The 5759-nt window shown below is 46.3% G+C and overlaps 1 long non-coding RNA gene across 1 annotated transcript in view; it reads right to left on the reverse strand.

Annotated features, from left to right (window-relative positions):
• Positions 1-1124: 1124 nt before the first annotated feature.
• Positions 1125-5759, reverse strand: part of LOC107838156 (uncharacterized) — a 5448-nt gene continuing 813 nt past the window's right edge. The window contains exons 2-3 of the long non-coding RNA XR_001664209.1: positions 3496-3544; positions 1125-1478 (exon numbers count right to left, since the gene is read on the reverse strand). This is a non-coding gene — a long non-coding RNA (uncharacterized LOC107838156). The remainder of the gene's footprint in view (positions 1479-3495; positions 3545-5759) is intronic.

The raw sequence follows: 5759 nt of genomic DNA on the forward strand, positions 1-5759 counted from the left end.
TGTGTGTGTGTGTGTGTGTGTGTGTGTGTGTGTGTGTGTGTGTGCGGACTCTGGATTAAAACCAAGGCAAACACTTCATAATCCCGTCCACTGTTTCCACAGCAACTAATGAAAAGCGTCAAAGCTGATTCAGTTTGACGAGTTCTGACATCATAACGAAGGAGAACGTAAAGTCAGTAAGAATTACTCTGATTGGTCTACGCAGAGACTGATCTGCAGGCTGGAGCCTCCGCTGGACTTTATTCTAGGATCTTTATTACACATAAGCTTCTTTAGTCCGTCGTGTTAAAGTGGTTCAGCTCCAACAGGTGTAAACACAACTAATGTGGGGCTCAAACAGATTCTATGTGCAGCCAAGAAATCCGACTGAATGTTTCTCCTGAGCCAGGAACATCCGGAATGTCGAGGATTTACGAACCTGGACGATTATTCTGACTACAAAAGCTGCTGGAGTTTCAAATCCAACAGGAAGTCAGAGTTCAGAGCTTTAAACAGAAACCCAGCAGCTTAATGAAGGATCCACAAGTGAAAGAAGAATCTGCTGAGTCATGCAAGGACCAGAGTGCTGAGTCGGTGGTTGCTACGGTGATTCCAGATATTTACCTGTGATTTTCAGAAGTCTAGAAATATAATGAGGGTAAATCAAAGTTAAACTAATTCAAGTCTAAACAGTTCCTGATTTTTCCAAAAGTATGAAACTGAGTTCAGTGGGAGAACCTAAGAAACTAAGTGGTGAAAACATGGAGTGGTGAAAACATGGTGAAAACATGGAGTGGTGAAAACATGGTGAAAACATGGAGTGGTGAAAACATGGTGAAAACATGGAGTGGTGAAAGGTCGTAGCTACCAAACCGCTACATCTCGCGCCGTGCTGCTAAAGCATCAGAGTCCAACTTCCTCTGACTTGTTCAGGCTTCAACTGTGAGGCCCGGCTGACCTACAGGTCCAGACAGGACTGGGTTTTCTAACTCAGTCAGTTCCATCATGAAATTGTTGAACTGAAGCTTCCTGAGCGTGTTAGCCGTAGCATCCCCATGCTAACCTGATGCTAGGCTAGCATCTTAGGGAACCTGGACGACTGGCTGAACATGAAGGACCAGGTTCGATTCAGCCAACAGGTCTGCAGCTCTAGTTTGGATTTTATTATCTTGTGTTTTCTTATTGTTGAAAGTGATTTCATATTTCTGCTACAGAGAAATAATTAATCAGTTCTAAATTTAATCCACTCTGTTAGCAGGAACTGTCAGACACTGTGATGTTATTTCTATTCCTGCCAGAGAAAACGTTTGTTTCCTTTTTTTAAAATTGGATGTCTGTCCTCCCCAACAGCAACTTCCACGTGCACGCCCACGTGCGCGCACAGAGCAGAGCAGAGCAGAGAGATTTCAGGCTTGTGGCTGGTGAGGCCAACAGAGCAGCAGGCTTTACGTAACCCAGTTGGCCCCCAGACTGTGTTCGGGTTGAATGGGGACATCTCACTGCAACACACAGAGAAAAGCCTTTCTGTACACACACACACACACACACACACACTCACACACACACACACACACACACACTAGTACCCAGAAAATGCTCACACACAAAGGCGAGCAGGAACACTGTGTATCCTCCACACACACATTTAAAGAGTGGAAACTAGGCTGGGACGTCCTGTTCACTTCTGCCCTCTCAGCCAATCAGAGCTCAGCTCTGTTGCACAGCTCTGCAGGCTGTCGCCCCGAGTAACCTGCACCAAATGAGCTGCTGACCCTCTGTGTGTGTGTCCATTATATACATCAGATGTGGGGATGAGCTGTGGGCTGTAATCATCATCACAGCGTGAGGATCTGGACTACGGGTCAGTGGGACAGTCCAGATTTAGACAGAAAGAAACGCTGAATGTTTGGGTCTAATCAGCTGTGAAGGTCGATTCATTAAACAAGACCAGAGTCTGAAACTGGAAGTGATGGAAGACATGTGATCTAATGGCTGCCGTGTTTCTGTGGCTGCAGGTTTGAACCAGATAAATAAGCTGATGAGTCAGCATGGAGAGGCGGCGCTGCGTCAGGAACCGTCTGCAGACAGAACCTCTGTTAGCCTGCATGATGCAGCGATGCAACCGGCGCTGGAGCAAAACCAACACGCCTTCTCCAGGCGTTTCCTGGACAGAAGGGAAACTCCTCGCAGCGCCACCTCCGTAAGCGGCGTGCACACGGGTTTTTCTGGAACATCTCTTATCAGCTCCAGGATGAGGCTCCTTGTTACCTTCACACATTAAGGTTAAAACGTTTCCTGGTTTCACTGGCTGAGCAGAAATCTGGCTTCAGAAGCAGTTTTTCTTCTGACTGGACAATAAATTAGCAGGAAACACAAATGATTTTTATGCAAAAGTCTCTCCATCAACAGAATTTAAAATCCAAAACATTCTGAGGTAAAATATCAGCTTTTAGCGACACGTATCAGGTGACAGAGAGACGGACATTCAGCCGTTTGCTCTCAGTTTCACATCCAGCCTGGAGCAACACAAACATTCAACACGTTTCTCCGGCTCCTTCAGTCGCGTCTACAGAGTAAAATTAACTTCTTTCAAAAGTTAAAATCAGTCCTCATGTTTTCCTTTTATCCTGGTTTATACTTTAAAACACTAAACTGCTGTCATGAAGCTGGTTCAACACATTTTCTACAACAATCAGGAGTTTCTTCAGGACAGAGACCAGCCGAGGTCCAGATGGAAACTCCATCTTCCTGTTTCTGATCATTTAATGACATCAAAACGTTTTTCAGAACAATTGGAAAAACTGTTTCTATTTACTTCAGTTTGTCTTTATGAAGGATTTCTAGAAACTGTAAAACAACCTGACTGAGACGAGGGGAGGCTGCAGATTTATGAAGACGAGCTGCAGGAAACTTGTTATCCATTATTGGGATCCTGGTGTCAGCTGATTTAACTTGACCTTCATCTTTAAATGCTTTAAGGTCCATTTCTTCCTGTTTCTACCCATAAAGTGGCCTAATATTTCCCTGGTTGCATCGTGGAAACATAACTGTTGCATTGCATAAACTGTAAATGTGTTGCTGACTGTTGCAGCTCTAATATGAGTTTTATGAAACCACATCAGAAGCAGCTGGTCTGATGAACTCAGCCTGCAGACGCTGAGGTGAAGCTGAAGTTTCACCTAGAGATCCCTCTGGCTGACCCTGACTGGTCACCGCGATCCGAAGGCCTGGAGGTTTTTAAATAAAAACTTTAAACTGGTTTCAAAGAGTCTGACTCTCCTGCTTCCTGTTACTGACAAACGGCTTCAACAGGTTCTGGTAGCTTTACTGTTCAGAGCAAAGTTCAGGAAAGAAGAGAAATGATCGTCCAGCTGTTTCTGATCTGATCTGCTGGTGACCTCTGACCTCAGATATTAGACCTAATGAATCTCCACACACACACACTTTACTGCTTTGCTGCTGGTGTGTGTGAGTCAGGATGGACAGACAGGAAGGGGGCGCCGTCGATGCTCTTACCTGCGGCTCAGGTCGGCCACGTGTTCCTGGAGCCAGCTGCTGCTGGCGGCTGGAGGGAGACACACAGATCCAGAGTCAGTGAAACGTGACCAGCCCACTCTGAGGCGGGTCTGAAACAGAACCAGAACACAGTAACACCTGAACCGCTTCATTTTCAACTGTCAGCAGAGGCGGGTTCTTCTCAGGATGGAAACTCGAGGCAGAAAATGAAGGAATATGAGTGGCTCCAAAACCGAGCCCTGAGGGACCCCACATGAGGAAGAGCAGAAACTGGAAATCTGCCCCGTTTGCCCCGGATCCAGCTAAACTTTGTTAAAGGACTCACTAAAAAACTTTGGTAAAATCTGTTTTTGTGTCCAACTGCTTGTAATAAAGATCCAATTTCGACACAACAGTGGTAAATCCTTTCATTTAGGAGCATTTCATGATTCGTTAAAATCTTTGGCAGGAACTAAAATGAAGTAAAAATGGAGCTAAATTTAAGAAAAAGTGCTGGGAACGTGAATAAAACCTGGATAACACGAGTTAAAGTTTTCCTGCTGCGTCTGGGGATGGCGGCCGTCCCGACCAGAACCGTTTGACCTGCAGAGGATCTGACTGACCTCACTGTCTGCAATATCATCTGCTCTCATTTTAGGAGACTGACAGTTTTAACAAAGATTCTGTTTATTTGGTTCTTTAAGAGTAAAGCACTAAATCCTAACGTTTACTGCCATTCTTATAAGAACAGATTTTTCTTTCGGGTCTGAGCGCCGAGCCGGGTCGCTGCAGCTGCAGATGGAGAACATGTTTCAGCTCAGCGCTGCAGGAAACATTCAGAGCCAGCTGGTTCCTCCGTCAGCTGCCTCCGCCGGGTTCAGAGACCCTTCACCTCCTCCGCCCGCCCCAGACCCGTTCTATTTCTGGACCTGAGCAGCGGCGAGCCGCGCCTCCGTCACCACCAGGATAAAAATATCCCCACTAAGCACAGAGAAGCGAAGCGGCTCGGCTGCTGCGTCCACCTTTACCGTCCGCCGGGGGCCACCGGCTCCCAGCGGAGGTCAGAGGTCCCTCACGTCCCGCGCAGCTCTGGGTGTGTGTGCGCTGAACTGTGTGTGTTAAAGTGTGTGTGTTTGTTTTGCCAGCAGGCTGAGTCAGTCTAAACAAACATTTTAATGGAGTCACTTATTTATGATCCGTGAGCTGCAGGAGGACGTCCGAGTGTTTCAGCGCGTCGCGATGCGAGGAGCAGCACGGCTGACGGAGCAGCGTTGCATAACACACCGCCAGCGCGCGCGCGTGTGTGTGTGTGTGTGTGTGTGGCCCCCTCCTTTGAAAAATGTCAGATGTTAAGTGATGTTGAGACTGCTCCAAACACAACAACCAAAAGCTGAAACACACACACACACACACACACTGAGCTCATGCATCAGTGGACAAACTGTGAGTCAGTCGGAGAGAAGAGGAGGAAAAACAAAAGAGGAAAACTACTGGGGGAAGGAGGAAGAGGTGCAAAACGGAGAGGAGGAAGAGAAGAACAGGAAGAACTTAAAACGGCAAAGAAGACGGAAAGGAGAAGAAGAACAGAGGAACTAAAAGAGGAAACAAAAAAACGTGGATAGGATGAGTGAGGAAGGAGAGAAAAGAAAAGGAGAAAAAAGAAAAGAGGTGCAAATGGAGAGAATGAGAGGAGAAAATAATGTTAAAATGAAGGAGAAAAAACAGAAGAGAAGAAGCAGAGAGACAGGAAAAGAGGATGAGACAGAAAGAAGTCAGGAGGAAGCAAGAGTGGAGGAGAATAAAAGAGGACAGGAAAGAAAGGAGGGAGGAAAGTGAAGGAATGAAGTGAACTGGAGAGGAAGGAACAGGAGGACGAATGAGGACAGGAGGAAATTAAAACAGAGGAAGAGGAGCAGCGAAGGAACAACAGAACAGGCTGAGAGTCATTTAAGGAGCAGGACTGGGAGGATGCCGAGTCTGTGGTTGCCATGGAGATTCCCAGCATTTCCTGAGCATCTTTCCAAGAGGAGGGCAACCAAACGACTGATGAGGGAAAACTTTTTATCAACTTACTGAATAATTACTGATTTTATTTTTATCCTGTTTTATGCAACAAATTCATGAGAACTTTGGCTCAACGTTCATGTCTGTTAAACCACCAAAAGCATTTCAGAGCGCCACCAGGCGTCAGCTTCCTCTGGAAAACACTGACAACCAATCAGCTGTCAGCATGATTCTCTGGAAAACACTGACAACCAATCAGCTGTCAGCATGATTCTCTGGAA

The sequence above is a fragment of the Poecilia formosa genome, unplaced genomic scaffold (assembly GCF_000485575.1).
Source record: "Poecilia formosa unplaced genomic scaffold, Poecilia_formosa-5.1.2 Scaffold216, whole genome shotgun sequence".
NCBI classification, from domain to species: Eukaryota; Metazoa; Chordata; class Actinopteri; order Cyprinodontiformes; family Poeciliidae; genus Poecilia; species Poecilia formosa.